Below are 18,591 nucleotides of genomic sequence, written 5' to 3'. Positions count from 1 at the left end.
TATTTTAATCCATCTCAAATTCTTGCTGCATGGCTCAAAAAAATCTAGAAAACATGCAAATTTCGACCTACCTGTATGTATCACTTAATGCAGTGCTAGCATGACAAGACACTCAGCCATTTTTATGTAAAGCGATGGAGACCAACTGATTTCTCCGTCTTCTTGCTCACAAGTTTTAGATGCAATTGTCACACACACACAAAAAATCATACGCAGAACAGCTTGAATGTACTGTGATCACGAGAACTGAATTTATCAACAGGAAAACAGGATTGAAAAAAAGAAGTTTCTCATCCAAGGTTTCTCTGAGGCTGCAACCAAGGAGGTGGTGTGCCGAATTTTTTTCCCTTCCTCCTCTGAGAGTTCAAAGCCCGGAGCTGACCACTGCAAAGGCCACTGTCACATTTGCTGAAAATCAAACCACTGATACCAGCACTGAAAATACAAATTTGAGAACCAAGTTGTCTGCACACCATAGAGTACATAAGAGTTAAAAATAGATTCCACCTTGCCTCCTACCTGCATAATAAATATGTAAGTTTCAAGTGTTTAATTTGATATTCACATTAATTAACAATACAACATACATTATTTAAAAGACAGCAAATGCAAGAAGAAAGGAGAGACACCATCTGGTAGCAGAGTTTTGTTGTTGTTTTTGTTTTTAGGGTTTTTTTTTTTTTTGGCTTTGTTTAAAAAAAAAAAAAAGGTAAAAATCCTATTTTGAACGTGATGAAAAGCAAACATCCAGAGGCAAATGAATCGGAACTGAAAGGTGATGTTGAAATATCTAAGGCTGTAATGAGGCAAAAACAAGTCTTCGCTACCAGATGATATGGCATACCGAGCATTTACATACTCACATCTGAAATACTAGGCAACGTGTAATGAATTCTATACACAGCATGCACACACAGCAAAAGCACGGCTAATCCTGCCTGCCATCTTAGGCTCGCAGAAGCAAGATACGCACTGCATGCAGCACACGAGCACTGGGGAAGGAGGAGGCAAGGGACAGCTCACCTTAAATGCAGTATCTGATTAATGTTGTAAGTGACATTGCATATCAGCCTCAGAGTCTTGGTTCAACTGGGTAGGAGGGAACAAAGAAAAATGTCATCAACTGGTGATGCAAGATGAGCCCAATCACTAAACACTGTTTAGCAAACTCCAAATTCTGCAACCAGACAGTAGAAGGCATTTCATACACTTGAGCAGAGCTGCTGCACAATGAATGTGTCCTTTTGCTTCTGAGAATCAAACAATCCTTTTGCTAACGAAGAAAATAAGCTGGAATGAATACTGTCATATCTTCTTCTTGAAGAAAGCTTTCAATACAGTATGTATCTGGTTGGGAATGCATTTTATAGACTATTAATTTCATAGAATTGCTAACAACAACAACAACAAAAAAAAAACAAAATAAAAAACTGTTATGCTATTGCAAAGTAAAAAATAATGTTATATAGGATATAGCTCTTCTAGATTATTTTTCAGATCCTAAGTGATGCCGCCGGCAGGCTTGTAGAAGAATGCATGATCGGGCTGTCTGTATCCGTGCTATAACCTCTAACCACAAGCCGTGTAAATGTATCCTGCTAAATGTATCTGCAGTACAGAATGGCAGATACCTCCTCAGTTGCAATTGTATTAGGATGTGAATGAATTTGCTTGAACTTAGAAGCAAATAAAATCAGTGCAGAAAAATAAATTGATGCTAAATTCCTTTGGATGTAGAACTGACCAAGGTGAACAAGAAAAGCTATCCTTAGGATACTGACCTAAATAATGTTAAGAATTGCAGCAGCATACTTACCGCGCTTGCTCAGAACATAGAACATGCAAAATGATTTTTCTCCTCCCTCCCTCTCCAAAAGCTATATTGTAAAGTAACAAGGCATTAACAGGAATATCAGAAGGCTGTGTGTATATGCGTAGTACATACTATGAAAGAAGAAATGGTGTTGTGCTAAAACGCAATGTTTCTTTGTTTTACTTGGAGGCTTATCTTAGCAGTGCTTGCATGATGACATTGACATCATGGAGGTCAGGGCTGACACTGGGGTGCCATCCGTTTTATGAGTGAAATGTTTTCCGAAAATTAAATTTCATCTACTCAAACACCAAATTTCATGTCTTCTTCAATACCACCTCCCTACCCCCGCTGCTTAAGATTGATGAGATCTAGTTTGGCTCTGTGTAATAAATTGGAATTGCCTTCTGTAGAGAGTCCAATACATAATTGTAGGAATTAATTTTTTTAAACAAAAACCCTCAAGAATTCTTATGCATCCCCTTTCAATACTTCCTATCAACACACACACACACACACACACACACACAATTGAAGCTCAAATTGCAATGAAATGTTTAACATGTGGAACAAAAAATGTGGAAAGAGCCGCTTATTCAGGATTTTGAAGAAATGCCTAATAAGCAAATACTATTTTGCTACAAACCAGTGTCACCATGTCCCTGAAGAGAGGAAAACAGCATAGCTTGCTAGAAAAATTTCCTCCAGAAACTGCCAGCAGGTAAAAAGCAGAAAAGCATTTCATTTACCATGTTGTATAAAACAAGAAGTCTTTTATTTTTAAGGAAATAGAGCAGATTCTTTTCCACTTTCTTCAGCTACAAAGAAACCATACCCACCCCCACCCTTAGATCTTGGATATAAGCCAACATTTTTATAAAATGCTTATGAGCCTGATTTTGAGTATATATCTATGTTTTTCTTCTTATCTCTCCAAAAGTCTTTAATTGCCTAGTTGTATCACTGAATATACTAATGTTAATTAATTTTAACACGTACAAAACGAATTAATATTTTCTGAGGTTGCTAGCTTCCCAGCGCCTCGATCTTCTATAAGGACTGGCTAAAAATAGCCAGGTTAGCAAAAATATTCAATTTCCCCAGGATTTTTTTAAAGGAGAAAATGTATTCAGACATCTTAACTTAGGTACTAGGTTTCATAACCAAATCTTTTGTTTCTAGCTTTTATTCTATTTCCTTTCCCAGAACCCAAGTGATTTCAGCTCAATGTGTGGAAAGCACCAGCCCACCTCTATACCATGTACTTAGTCTCTGGGTTGGGTTGTCCAGATAGTCAGTCATACCTGAACCACACCGAATCCTCTTCTCTTTGGAGCACATCTCTCCCCCACAACTACTCCAGAAATAAACGTGGCTCTAACGGAAACAGTAGCTCCTGGTCTAACACCAATGGTGGAACCATCTTCCCCACCCCCCACAACATTGCTCTATGAGCTCTGGTTAGCATTGACAGCAACAGAAAATTAGAATGGAGTGTCCTTAGGCTAATTCCTCCTTTTTACCATGGGGGTCAAAAATCAGAGAGACTATCAGGCTGAATTACAAGGTACCAATTTAATATATGGTCATCTATAAAGCAGGGTCCTTAGAGTGGGGTGAGAGGAGGTTGAAGTGAACACTGAGGCATTTGATGATATTAGTGTCTATTCAGATATTCCCCAGGAAAACATCTGACAATCATGTGAAGATACTCACAAAATATTATCATGCAGGCTAAATACACACTTTATGGAATCAGCACTGACCACATAGAACAAAGTCGCTCCCTCCTCTACCTGGGATAATAAATGACAGTGACAAGGACAGTAAGCCATATCAGGCACTCATGAGATGAGTGAATGGTGTCACGTCCTCACAAGGACAGGGTGGTGAATGTGGTCACATCCCCTCCTGATACTCTTAAACCTGATGCCAGGGAATGCGGTTTCCAAACCTCCCAGTGGGTTCCCTGTCCACTCTCTGTCAAAATGAGCCAAAGAGCCACGTATTGGTTTATTTTGTGATGTTCTAAAAATGCCCAATGAGCAAACTTGGCCCGTTTACCAAACCTGCTTGTGTTAAACAAATTTGAACTGCAGTTGAAAGGATTCAGATAGATGAGCTTGTTTAGGCAGACATTCTCCACTAGTAAATCCTGTTTTGCACTTAACACACACACACACACACACACACACACACACACCATGCTCATGCCTGAATTACTTAGGCTTTGTCACAACTGCAAGGGGCAAGGGTATGCATTTGCTTAGATTTTTTTAAAAATCGTGTGCTACTCATCAACCTCCTCAGGGCATTATACGCAAACATTAAATTAAAAGACAAATCCCTTTTTCAGGATAAAAATTGCAACCTGTTTCTGCCCCTCTGAGGAGTTAAGTATAAGGAATCTTAAATAATCTGGCAGGAGGAAGCTAGCGAAGGACAGGACAGGATGGAGGCAGCAGTGAGGGGCGTGTCTTTCACTTTGATTAACGCTCCTCCTTGCTCACAGTCTTGTTGTTCTGCCCTCTGAGCTCATTTTATTTTCAGTCCTGTGGGTTAAAGTTAAATTGTATGGCTTATGCAAAGTACATAATTCAAGTATGAACAAAGCTTGGCTCTGTATGTTTAAAAAAAGAGTAAAGTCAGGGCACTGAGTCCCAGAGGAATCCTTGGTTTATAAACATTTGGACTGGTTTGCACATTTCTTTACTCCATTCACTGCATTAAAAATTACAGCTGGCTTCCATTTACACCTAATATGGACATTCTGCAGTTGGGTGTAAAGTTGTTATCAGGTTAGGCCATTCTAATCTAAATTTTTACAAATGAAAAGTTCAGCAAATATAACATTTTTGTTTAAATTCTTAGAATTAGGGATGCCCGGGTGGCTCAGATGGTTAAACATCTTCCTTCAGCTCAGGTCTTGATCTCAGGGTCCTAGGATTGAGCCCCACATCGGACTCCCTGCTCAGCAGGAAGCCTGCTTCCCCACCCTCTCTCTGCCTGCCTCTGCCTATTTGTCATCTCTCTCTGTGTCAAATAAATAAATGAATAAAATCTTTAAATTCTTAGAATTAAGAAGTTTGGAAAATTTTATGAAGTTGTTACCTCTCTCTATAATGAATGTATTTAGCCCTGGAAACAATGTGGTGACTTAATTTATCAATGACTAAAAATGGCTTTGGCTGATATTTTAACTTAAATTTTTTGGAAAGTCCAATGCTATTTCAAACATCTATATCTTGTCTGGAGAGCTAGTGGGGAACTTCTGCTTTCTACCTTGATCAGAGCTAGGTCTATAACAGCTACCATTTATTGAGAACCTACTACATACTCAATATTTTAGCTATATTATATTATTTAATTCCAACCTAATAACCCTTCAAGGTGAGCATTAGTTATCGTCCACTTTGAGCAAGGAAATAATTGGGATTTCTGGTTACATAGTACATGGTAGAGTTAGGATTCAAACCTAAGTCTGACCAATTCAAAAGTCTAGATATTCCCACCAATCCTCAAAGGATAAAACCTCTTTCATCCACATTCTGCCCTGATGTAGGAATCTTCTTATTGTGCAAAATCCTGGTAGAGGGGATTCCTCTCCTTGAAGCCAGGCCTAACTGGGTTTACAAGAACCAGGCTCCCAGGCTCTGGGCATTGTGGATATCTAGGACGCCACCAACTGGAGACAGGCTGGATAAGATATAAGGTGCAAAAGATAAAAAAAGAGGAGTCGTCCATTGGACCATGTTGAAAAGTTAAGAGTAGAAAGCAGACTAACAACTTGAATCAAAGATTTCTTGTAATTTGGAAATGTTTTATGAGGTGAAAGAAGTGGAAAAGCTTACATTTCCATCTGAGCTTGCATTCTACCGGGTGTGTTTTCCTGGTACAGATGAGGAAGCTGGGACTGAGAGGATCTGGTCATTTGCCCAAGATCACATATTTAATAAGTGAATTTGCCCATTTGCTCTATTATATCTTGTTCCTTTTTATATATAATATATTCACAATTTGTGAGTATATTTGTTATCAGGTTATTAGATTATGCTAATCTAAATTGTCAGTTAAAGAAAAATCAGTGTAACAATCAAGATTGATCTGGTTTCCATTCACAAATAATGTTTTTGGCCTGAATAGATAAACTAAGTTGGTATTACGAGTTCCTTCTCCAACATATATTAAAAACCGACTTTTCAAAAGCCTAAAGTTTGAGTCAGAGGTTTTTCCTCAACCATGGGTAGTGTTTCAAATGTACCATTTTAATGATTAGCTCACTCTGTTAGCATCCATACATTTTGCTCCTAATATCCCTTCCAGCTCTGAACAGTTTGTGATTCTAAAAAATCCAGCCTAGCTTGCTTTTTAGGTCGGTTGGCCAAGAGCTGGACTCCAAGTGTCCTGCCTCCTGGTTACATGGCCAGCTGACTATCTAGCTCATTGGCAGTAATTTTATATGCCAACCAGATGGCTCTCAAACAGGGCTTTCTAATCAGCTCCACTCTGCCCGGGAATACGAGAGGAGGATTAGGTTGCTTGGTGTTCATGAGGCAATAGAGTGGATGGACGGACAGCACTGAGGAATGTGAACTCTGGGAAGCCTCCAATTCTTAGACATGAGCTGTCTCACTTCTATCCATTGACATCTGTGTAAGAATGGGAAAGGACTGTATTCCTGATGGCAAGGATGAGGCTACAAACCTTCGGGACCACACTGAGGTTACTGTCCAGGAAGAGCTGGAGGGAGAAAGGAAATGTGAACCATGAGGTTTTTTCAACAGAGAAAAGGTGGTAAGTGACTTACGGCTGCAAGGGAGACTCTGGTGGAGCATGTTCTGCCCCACTGTAATCCTACTAGGACTCTCTTCCCGGGAATATCCTCCACACGTCTCACCACCATTTTGATATCACTGCTTTGACTTTAACAACAGAATCATTCCTGATTTTATTTCTCAATACATTTGTAATATAGCACCAAGAAAGCCCTTGTGAGCACATGGAGATCCAGAGCATTCCTGCATCCCTAGTCACACATTCATTTGTGGCCACAACTGCTTGCCACTTGCCAAGGGGAGAGCAAGTAGGACAACAAGGTTTTACGAGATCCTGCATTGGCAAAACATGTATTCAACAAGATGGCGGAGTTTCTTCTTTCTAGAGAGATTGGAAAGTAGGGTGAAAATGGAGGGTGGGATGTGAATCAAAGTGGAGGAGGAAGAATTCTTACAGATTGGTAAAAGCTTCCCCATTTGAGAACAGAATCCTTTCCTGATACCCTTTCATCCTGGGCAGCAAATACTGCAAGGCTCAACCTGGAACAAAATCACTGGCTTTCTCTTTTACTGGATAAATGACACAGCTCAGAGAGGCTATGACAGCTGTGACTGTGGACCTCAGCTCACCAGAGCAGTTTAGCAAACCTCAATAAATCTTCACTTCCTTCAGACAGAAGACAAAAGCAGAATGAGCTTTTGTTGTATTGAATTATCTACCTTCATAGCGTCTCTGGCTTGCTTACTGCAAGATCTGTGTGTCTTTCCCAGCACCTAGAGCACCGTCTGGTGCAGTAAAGAGGGCTCATATGGATTACTCACCAACCAACACCAAACGGGGAGTCCATTTTCTGCTCCCCCTACTACCAAGGGAATCTTTAGCTTTGTCTCACAATGCCACTTTCTAAAATAGGAGAACTTGCTCCATGTACTAAGGGATGGACCTGGGGCCTGAAAATACCCATGGAAATCTTTCAGGTACTTAAACAATTGTTTATGGAGGGGAAGTTGTCTGGCAAGCAGACTACAGGCTTTGCTTAAATCTATCCCTCCTACAACAGGGAAAGGGGAGACAGGGATAAGAGAGGTCTGACAGCAACACCACTGCCTCCAAAATGGGCCTCAACATTGTCAAAGCACGTTTCATAGAACTATAGGATGGGGAGGTACTTTGCAGGATGCCACCTCAACCCTTTCTTGGGGGTGAAGAGAATCAGGTTCAAAGACAGTGTTATATCTGAAGACCTCAAGCAACCAGGATAAAAGTCCTAGTCTTTATTTCTAGTATTCTATTCTTTGTAATGCAATGGACTGGCTCAATCAATAAAAAAAATTCTAAGATTTCATAAAAATAGATACTTAATAAATGGAATTTATTAATTAATAAAAAATAGAATAATAAATCTATTTTAATAAAAAATAGAATAAGCAAATTAATGAATAGATACCAGGAACAGGGCTTATAACTTGTTTCTCAGTTCCTCTCAGAAGAAAATGTTATAGTATGCTTTAAATTTTTTAAGGTAAACTAAATACAATTTTAAGCAAAAGAGTAAGTATTGGCCAACATATCACCTGAGACCAAGGGTCACTTGAGAAGTATCAGAGGAGGAGGCTTGATTGCTATTTAAGTCAATCAGATTAAGTTTAGACAGCTGAAGTGCCCTTATCCTATTTGGTTTGCAAAAAGAAATCTCATGAGTTAGCATGAACAGCTAAAAATAAGTTGCAGGTTTCATTTTCCGTTGTTCAGTATGGTTTTGAAACCAAAAGGTGCAAAGCTAGGAGATTCACCAACGCCTACCGAAGATCAACAGTTCAAACTGTCACCTTTCTAGCACTTTGTCTTGATCTATAGACCCCCGCCAGGCCAAGAATGGTGCACCTATGTCCTTTCTCACTGTGGTCCCTTGAGATGAGCCCCCTTTAAAAACACATGGCAGGAAACTGGGGGCTGAGGCCAGTCCTGAGGGATAGTGGCTTATGTATGAGTGTCTTGTCATATCCGGACAGGATGCCACGTAATCGGCCCCGTATGCTCAGCTTCCATCTTCGGTGATGCTGGGGACCCCTCCCATAAAGCAAAGGAGTAAATAATGCTAGAATTTCATGAAGATGGGGTCCTTAAGGTTGTGAGCATGGAGGACCCCTTAACCTAAATGCCCATAGCCTTGTACAGTTCCATACTTGCAAACCCAAGCGGCTCACCATAAATTTAATTTCAAAACCATCCTTCCCACTGCCCAATCCGGCAAAAAGGTGTTCGACAGAGGTGTAAACGCTTCAAAGGGAAGGCAGCCCTCTCCCACAGCAGCATTCAGCTGTGGCACAAGGCTCGGGAGAGCAGTGGGGCTGTAAGCAACCCCTCAGCTGAATTAGATCGAAAGGGGGCAAGGAAGAGTTAATCTCCTTCTATTAGAGGAGGGGCCATTTGGCAAAGGTGAAGAGAGTAATCTGTAAAGAGAGTAATCTGTATGAAGAGCAGAGAAGACAAAGAGCCATTCCAGAAAAGAAATCACTGTGTAGGGGAGAGAAGGATGATTTGTCCTAGATTTTCACCATGAGACCATTTCTTAGATCTCTGAGTCTTTACCTCGCTTTGAAGTTACAAATCTCAGAAAGGAGAAAGGGGGCATATTCACAGTTAGTACTGGAATACTAGTAGATGGAATAGTTTGATTCCATCTGAGGTGGGCTGTCTCTGAAAAGCAGAGGTCAAGGCCGTAGAAGCCTACTCATAAATTAGAAAAGTGGCAAAATAAACAATAGGAGTTGCTTATAAAAGAGAGATTGGTGGCTAAATCCCCCTTTCTTGGGGGTGAGGGAACACTCCCCCCTTTTTGTTAAACTTAAAAAAAGTTTTTAGAAGTTGTTTTTAATGACATTTTTGGAAATAGTCTAAGGGTCACAAAAAGTTGCAAAAATATGATAGTAACTATGTAACTTCATCCAGCTCCCCCTAATGAGAATATCTTAAACTAGTCTATATAGTACCTTGTCTAAAGCGAGAAACTGACATTGGTGCAATATTAATTCAGATATGGACCTTATTTGGGTTTCATCTGTTTTTACCTGCTCTGTGTGTGTGTGTGCAGTTCTATGAAATCTTATCACATGCACAGATCGGAGCAGCCATCAACACAACCAAGATCGAGAACTATGCCGTACCTACACAGAAATCTTACGCTAACCCTCTTGAGTCACATCTTCCTCCAGCACTAACTTCTGGGACTGATCTATTCTCAATCACTATAGTTTTGTCTCTTTGAGAATGTTGTAAGTGAAATCATATAGTATGTAACCCTTTGAGACTGGCTTTCTTTCCCCCAGCATAGTGCCTTTAGATCCATTCAAGTTGTACGTAAAGAATATGTACCCTTCTATTGCTGAGTAGAATTCCATGGTACGGGTGTACCACGGTTTTGTTATCCAGTCTCCCCGTAAGGGACATCTGGCTGGATTCCTGGTTTAAGCTATTAGAAATAAAACTACTATGAATATTGATATATGGTCTCTTGTATAAGTTTTCATTTCTCTTGTGTAAACACTCAGGAGTGGGACTGTATGGTAAATGCATGTCACACTCTTTTCCTGAATGTCTGCACCATTTCTGTTCCCACCAGCGGTGCAGAAACAATCCCATTTCTCCAAATCCTTGCCAGCATATGGGTACATCAGTATATGTCATTTTATCCATTCTGATAGATGTGTATGGATTCCTTCTGCTGGTCCAGTCAAGATGGCGGTCAAGTTGGGGGGAGGGTGGCTTCAGAGATTGGGTGTTGAGGCTTCAGATATCCCTCACTGTTCCAGCTTTCCTAATACTTGTCTACTTGTCTGAAAATACTTGTCTGACATTTCAGTGGTGGAAAATGGGGCTCTTCCTATTGGGTGAGCCTTTAGGTTGGTCTAGTTGCTCCTGACTAGAATAATGGGACATCATCGTCTGGGAATGCTGGACTTCTTTGAGGCAGTACCTCTTGGCCCAACAGGAAGACTTGGTACCAACATCACTCTCCCAAGAAGTGATATGAAAGCCATGATATGACAGCCATGGAGCAGAGAGACAGAACTTGCCTGGGCCAGGGTTGTCCAGCAGCCTTGGCCAGAGGCTGTGTGAATGCTTTTTATTCCTAAAGTTAGCTACTCATTAGCAAGGGGTGTGGGGAGTGGACATGGAGTCAGCATAGACAGGGAAGGATGGGATCTCCAGTGGCATGTTGTCAGATCACAGGCCGCACTAAACACATTCTGCCCTTGGACTTCCTACTCTGTGTATCACCTATGTTTCAACAGCAGCATGTGGGCACCTTGTCTGGATGTCACAGAACTCCAGCATCTACCTCCTGAGGGTTTATCTGGAGGCACTGCTATCACCACCACATTGACCTTCTTGGCCTAGGGATCCAGGTCTTGCCAGTAATTAGAACTCAGTATCAGGAGGTGCCTCGGCCAAGGAATTTGTAAAGGATGCCAGGGAGAAGGGCTTTGCGTAGAGCCAACATCCTAGTGATGACTTGAGCTGCCTCATCCATGTCTGGGAAGTCACCCTCCATCTGCTGTACCCCTCATTAAAGGAAGGTTGTCGAGCTTCCCAGAATCCATACTCATCCCGACCCTGGCTCTATGAGTTTGGACCAGAAGGCCAAAAATCAGGAGAGCAGTGATCCTATGTGGGAACAGCCAAGAGATAATGAAGACTCTGCCCAGAAGCAGTGAAGCTTAGTGATCACAGGCAAATTCCCGGGCACCCAGTATGAATAAAGGGTGCAGCAGAGGTGTTCCTTCAGGGGCTGGCTCTTGCCCTTCACCTGGTGCTGTCACAGGAGGGAGATATGTGTTTGGGCATGGAGGAATCCAAATGGTGATTTCTCGAGCCCGCACAGGAACTAGGGACCAACAGGAGCTAAGCAGTTTGTGAAGGCTGAACTTGAAACAAATGATGTACGGGAGGCCCTCAGAAGCTAGGCTGGTGCAATGAGGAAAGGCAGCCCTATGTCATCAGGGGACACATAGGTGTAGTCGGATCGGCTTGTGCAGTTACTCACACAAGATGGAAGGTCAGACTTCCTCTTAGAAGGCGATCAAAGAAAACTAAATTTGGTTGTTGTTTGTTTACTATGTTCTCTGTTGTAACAGAATTTTCCCAGTTTCCCAATTGCAGGGGCCTCTCCTTGGATCCACCGCCCCTCCTTTGGCCAGATGCTCCTACTTACCTGCTGTCAGAAGGCAGCCCAATGCACAGAACCTCTCCGATTTCAAGAGGCAGGTGCAGCTCAGGGAAGGCACCTCCTCAGACTTATAAAGTTATGTAATGGGACTCCATCCTTGAGGCTGAATTTTGCAGCTCCCCCTCAAGATCTGGCTTTGTCTTTTTTTCCCAGCTCATGCCAGCCTTGACCAAAATCTGATCACAATGTGGGTCTCTTTTCTCCTGCCTTCTGACTCTGGACCCCCGGCCCCTACTCTGCTCTTATGCCTGGATCTGTGTGGCTACCCTATGTCCTCCTCTGTCCAGCATTAATGTTCCCACCTCAGGGTTTAGGGCACATGGTGATCTGGTTTTGTCAGGCAACCAGGGTGGGCACCCCTGCTGGGGTCTGGGCTGCCCACACATGTCCTGAGATATGGCCCTGCTTCTGATAAGGCAGATAAAAGTTTCCCGGCTGAGGCTTGAGTCTCACCTAAGGAGTCTGTCTTCTCGCTGGTGCCTTGTCTCTGCTGCCACAAGACTGGGTGGCTCTGGGCCCTTGGTCTACCCAAGTTCTAGTTTTACTTCTGCCACTAAATCTCTGAGTACCACCTGGAAGTAAATGAACCATTCTGGGTCTCAATTGTTTCATATTTACAGTAAGGGTTCCTGGTTCCTTAGCTGACAATCTTTCAACTATACCATACCATGATTAAGGAAAAATCTAAAATTCGGAGGCCAAATAAAAGCCTTTAAGTTAAATTCTGGCTTAGCTATACTATCTCAGGGTTCCCAGTTTGTGGAAATGAGTGTTTATTGAATTGAATGCGATGTATCCACAGTTCTCTGGCTTTAACGTGCATAAGGATTAGGAGGGTATGTTAAAAAAGCATAATCTTAGGCTCCCTCCTCAGAGCTTCTGATGCCACCGGGGTCTAGAAGTATGAGTTTTAACATGAGAAACTAAAGGGGACTTAGATTTTGAAATAGACACTGGTGTCTTTCAGGAGGCTAATTTACCAGTGTGCATTAGGAACCTCAAAACCAAGTCATTTGACCTCCTGATTTAATTCTAGGAATTTCCCCTAAGATGTGCATAAAGATTTATCTACAAGAATGTTTACAGACTGATAACAGCGGAGCACTGAAGACAATAAAAATGGCCATCCAAAAAAATGGATAAATTAAGACAGATCAGTGCAATGGAAATGCAGCCATTAAAAATCAAATTTTCATAGGCCACTTAGTGACTTGGAAAAATGTTTACAACATAATTGTAAGTAGGGTGAGAAAAGGCATGTAAAATACAAAAACACAATGTCAAATAATTCATGTGTATGTGTATATATATATACATATATGGATGTATATATATACATGAAAAATTGGAAATAAATGGATCAAAATGTTAATACAGAATTGTTGTTTGGTTGTTGGATTATAGGAGACTGTTGTTTTCTCCTTGATATTTTTCTGTATTTTCCAGATCTTGTACAGTAGGTATTTAGGACTCTTTACATTTGAAACACAATGATAAATATTTTAAAAGAAACAAAAAAGGAATTTGCCTCACGTAGAGTGAAAGGGAGGGAAGAGTGGCATTTTAGGAGGAGTATGGTTCAGACTCAGTCTGGTACCTGGGGTGAATTTTAAGCTACAGTCTCTTTTGTGAAATACCTTGGTATAGTTGATGCCAAGGAATCTGGGTCAGTGAGAAAGTCCTTTCACTAGATACTACCTTCCCACTACATCCAAAGCTAACAGACTATAGGATCTGGGACACAGAGGGGAGCTCACAGTTGAAAGCATGCCTTCTTTCCTGCTCTTCGATTGAACTCATGCTTGTTGACTCTGTGTGTAATCCCCCGCCCCATAACACCAAGCAGACGGCTGCCCTCAGGATTAGGGGTTTTGGGGCAGGCAATGGACTCCACTCTCATTTGGGAGACACTACCCGAGCACAATGCTTCTGTGGACTGGTTTCAAGGCCTCCTTTGGCCAATGCACTGGGAGCCCCCTAGAATGCCAGGAAACACTGTTTTTGCTTTTGGATTTTTGGTGTTTTTTTTGTTTTTTGGTTTTTTTTTTTTTTTTTTTTTTTTTTTTTTTTTTTTTTGGCAGAGAGATGCCTCAAACCCATCCTCTCTCACAGACTTCAGTGACTGCCATTTCCCCCCACCCCTCAGGGTCAAACCTCTCTCAGAATAAAATTAGAATCCTCTCAGTTAGACTTCTGGCCTACAGTTAAACCTTTCAGATGACCTTGAAAATTTTATACCACATGCTGTGGCTAGTTAGGGAATGGTACTAAGGACCTCAGAGGAAAGTCAATTTAGAAAGACAAAAAAAAAAAAAAAATTGGGGTGCCTGGGTGGTTCAGTGGGGTAGGTGACTGCCTTCAGCTCAGGTCATGATCCCAGGGTCCTGGGATTGAGCCCCAAGTCAGGTTCCCTGGAGTCAGGCTCCCTCTCCCCTGCTGTGCTCTCCCTGCTTTGCTCTCCTCCACTTGTGTTCTCTTTCTCTCTCAAATAAATAAATAAAATCTTAAAAAAAAAAAAGAGAGAGAGAGAGAGAGACAAAACATTTAATGATGATGAGACTTAAAATATTAATACCACTATCAAAAGCTAAAACACCAATGCTGACTCTAATTATAATTATTTTCATCAACACCTTGACTTGCCATACATTGTTCTAAGTTGCCCAAACCATTTCACATATAATACTTTATTTATCCTGACAGAATCTCAGTTTTACATCCTTTAAAAATACCATTTTGGAGGCGGGAGGAAGCTTTCAAGTTCTGATGAAAAGCAGAGGCTTCTTGAGTTAAAAACAAAACCATGAAGTCTTCAAGTGTGGTGTTTTCCAGCTTCGTTCTTGACAAGAAATCGGGGGATTTCAGCAAGAGAAATCACAAGGCCCTATTACCATGAATTCTTTGCTTTGATGAATATGACGTGGCCTTGTTGCAAAACCCTCTAAAGGGAGTAAGAGAACATTCATAAATGCTGACCCAGAGTAAGAAGGGGGCTTATACTTCTGTACTATGAAAAGAATAAAATCCCTGGGATAAAAAACAACCAACAGGTCTAGGCACTGCCTTCGTCAGCCTGCTGGGCTCAGTTCATGTCTGCATGTCACAGATAACAGGTCCAGGCTAAGCTCTTTAGGTGACCTAAGCTCCTAAAAGAATATGGTGCCCCAAATTTTAACTATACCTCACATATAGAATTAAAAATTTTTTAAATCATAAAATATAAGCTTAAAGTTAAGGAAGCTCCAGAAAAGTCAAATTTTCCCCATATGTCTACTTTGACACTTTATTGAAAATGTTGAAGATCAAAATATTTACAAAGTGTATTCTTGTTACCCCTGCCTTGTTGGTGTGTCTGTGAGGTCACCCAGCATGCTGTACCAACTCTGTGGAGGAATCGGGCTGACATACTGAAATTCTGATTTGGCGATTCCACATCCCTCCTTGTCGTGCTATCAACGTAGCTAGTCATCAGAAATCAGGAGGTTGATGCCAGCCTACCGCCTCCACACACATATTCATATGTCAATTCCTGCATACTTAGTGCTTTGAGGAGTCATTATCACATGGTAGTTGAAATTAACAAACTGTGACTACCAAGTCTATGAAGAGAATGGACCCCATCACCTTTCCCCCTCGACTATGGCCTTTGGCCTTGTCCTTCCTGGCAGACTCTGTTAGACTGGGACATTGGGCAACAGATTGTCCCCACTTGGCTCTAGCTTTTGAAAACTAGCAGTTGTCAACCTACTCCTCTGGCTGCACGCTAAGAGGCTTTGTATTCCCCCATTCAACTTGGTCCTCTCTTTAGCTTTCTCTACTGGTTACTCTGCCCAGGGCCCTCACATCAGGAGGGCCCTGGGCAGAGGCAAGGCAGCAGTAACAAAAGACTAGGCCAGGCACCAGGATCCCGGAGAGCCTGAAAGGCTGTGTCATATTGGCCAATAGCTGGCCTTCCCACACAACGGGCAACATGTGTTCTCCAGGGTATGGGTGTGGGTGCCAGAAATGTCAAGTCCAGGGGCAAAATTCAATCAGAAACCAGTGTCTATCCAGATATCAACAATAAGACTAGAGAACTAGCTCAGGCAAAGACTGTAGTCCATTTTCGTATACATGCTGCTGAAGCAAGCACATGTAGTCCATTTTTACTAGAAGTTTTTATGATGTCTGAGGGGCATCATAAGGCACCCAACATATAGTTTCTGGTATTTACCAGCAGGGGAATTCTCTGCTAAGACCAACAATGGCAAAAAGGCTACATAAAGTATAAAATTAGTTCAGAGTTCTCCAAACAGGGGTTATGGCCTTACTCATTATTTCAGTATGTTTTGAAACTTTTCTTGAGAAGAAAAAGCTAGAATTATGTATCAAAGCCTTATGGTTGCACTAATCTCTCCAGTCTGAGCCTTTTAAATCTACTTTTAAATGTTTCTCTAATAACTTGGTGTGAAGATTCCATCTTAATCAGGGATTCCACCTCCCCCACACCACCCATACTCACAAGATTAAAAAGCATCCCAAACCTGGAGTAGATCAGGCAGGGTAGCTTCTGAAAGCTCCCAGGAGCAGACAGAATCATGAGCTAAAGAAACCACGAGATTTCCAATAGGCTACCAGAGCTCAAAGCTGGGGGGACAGAATTCATCCAATTAGCATGACTAGACCCTAAACCAGGAAACAAAACCAAAATGTTCCTAGACCAAGAGGACCCTGGAGGGGAAAACAAGGGGAAGAATGTCCTTCTTCATATACCAGCCACTGGCAGTATGGTAGAGCTCATATAAAGGTTCAGGGTTAGAAAGAACAGAAGGGTCTTGAAAAATCTCACTCACTGCTCCTTACCGAAACGGCCAGATGTTACTGAAGAGAGATGGTCAGGGAATACTAAATATCTGATTAAATTTTTGCTTCTCTCATTGATTCATTCTGCCCTCTTACCCTTGAGCATCTCTCAGTTCTTTATCATGCTGTGCCAGAGAGGACTGACTACCTCATACCCAGAAACTCCCCAGAGCCATTACTGGGAAGTGCCTGCCTCCCTAAGGACTACATTTCCCAGAATGCTTTGCAGTTAAAAATGATCATGTGACTGAGTTTTAGTCAAGCTGATGTCAGTACAAGTGTTGTACATCCCTTCGAGGCATGGCCTGTGATAATCTTCCATGTGCAATTTTCACACACTTCTTCTCTTCCACTGGGGAGTAGAGCAGTCCCGGTGACCTTGAAAACCACACGCTGCAGAAGGTGGAACCTCTCTCAATCTGTAGCTCTGAAGGAATGTGTGAGAGTTGACCCACTACACCCTGTTACATAAGCAAGAAATAAACTTCTGTTGTGTTTGAGCCTGAATACATTTTTCAGTCCATTACGGCAATTAGCTTATCCTAACTCTTACATGTCCTTTTGGATACCGCTGCTTTTCATGTGTGCAGAAGTTACCATGCCTTCTCCCCCTCCTTAAATTTTACTGTAAACCAAGAGAATAGAATTGGTAAACTTAAATTTAAGCAGCCATTAGGAGCGAATGACACTCACCAAATCAGTGGTCCCAGCATTCAGATCTTAAAGCCAGAAGAGCAGAAATTCAGCAGAGTCTCACTTCAAGACAACCTGATATATTAAAATAGAACAAAAAATAAATGTAAGATGTACAAACACATTAGAATTATAAAACAAATACATAGTTACTTTCTAAATGTGTTGTTAGGTTACAATGGAATTTGCCACTGTTTTCCAGTAAATGACAAACTTCCCTATTGTCTTTAAAATAAGATTTCTTTACTACATCCCCCTCCAATCATTATAAAATAGAATTTGTAAAGAATGATTCTACTCCGCTAAGTAAGTTCTACAAGACGAGGCGCTGACTCAGGGGATGACACTGGAAACTAGGAACACTGGGTATGATTTCTCACCTACGGGCTCTGCAGTTCTTTTTTTTTTTTTTTAAATTTTATTTATTTATTTGACAGATAGAGATCACAAGTAGGCAGAGAGGCAGGCAGAGAGAGAGAGGCGGAAGCAGGCTCCCCGCTGAGCAGAGAACCCAATGCGGGACTCGATCCCAGGACCCCGAGATCATAACCTGAGCCAAAGGCAGTGGCTTAACCCACTGAGCCACCCAGGTGCCCCAAGGGCTCTGCAGTCCTTAGGTACACATTTTAACTTCTCTCTCAGGAACTTAACTTTCCTACTTAGGGACTCTCAGAGCTTGTAAAATTATAGGCTATGTGAAGACTTAAATTTTTTAGGTGATGTTAAAACAGACATCAGAGGTACATTATATCCGTCTTTGTGTTTTAATATCATTCCAGATGCAATGGCACAAGAAGGAATTAAAGTAAGCTCTCTATAAACATGGTGATGAAACAATGGAAGAGCGTGCATATGACAATCAGAGCAACCACAAACACGCTCTGGAAAGGTGGCAGGTTGCGGATGTTTTCTTACCAGGGCTACCATCTTTTACCAGGTTAAGTGCAAAAATACTATTTGACAGCATAGGGCACATATTTGACTAGAACAGGGTTTCTTTTCGTGTCTAATTACCCGGTTTAAGATCCAGGAAGCAAACTGTTCAGAACTCTGAACAAACATTCTGGCAGTCCAAAACAGAGTACTAGGGCGGGAGGAGGAAGAGGTGACAAAACAAGAGGGTTGACTGGGGAAAGAACGACTTGGGCCATTTTCCCCAGGGTTTCAGCCTATACATATGTGTACACACACACACACACACACATACACAAACACACACACATAGAGATTTTATTAT

The 18,591-nt window shown here is 41.6% G+C and overlaps 1 protein-coding gene across 16 annotated transcripts in view; it reads right to left on the bottom strand.

The window, feature by feature from the left end:
- The window catches only part of ZBTB38 (zinc finger and BTB domain containing 38), a 134,616-nt gene that overhangs the window by 58,855 nt on the left and 57,170 nt on the right, over nucleotides 1-18,591 (bottom strand). For 5 of the 16 annotated variants that reach the window (XM_082711673.1, XM_082711671.1, XM_082711683.1 and 2 more), the window contains 2 exons: nucleotides 17,355-17,429; nucleotides 1,024-1,089 (listed from right to left, as the gene is read on the bottom strand). The gene's annotated coding sequence lies outside the window, so the exon portion shown is untranslated. Of the gene's footprint in view, nucleotides 1-71; nucleotides 436-1,023; nucleotides 1,090-3,117; nucleotides 3,212-17,354; nucleotides 17,430-18,591 lie in introns of those variants that run through there. The other 11 variants (XM_082711677.1, XM_082711682.1, XM_082711666.1 and 8 more) reach the window with 6 other exon arrangements.

Source organism: Mustela nivalis, assembly GCF_964662115.1.
Source record: "Mustela nivalis genome assembly, chromosome: 1".
NCBI classification, from domain to species: domain Eukaryota; kingdom Metazoa; phylum Chordata; class Mammalia; order Carnivora; family Mustelidae; genus Mustela; species Mustela nivalis.
This window is presented reverse-complemented; position numbering and strand designations above follow the sequence as displayed.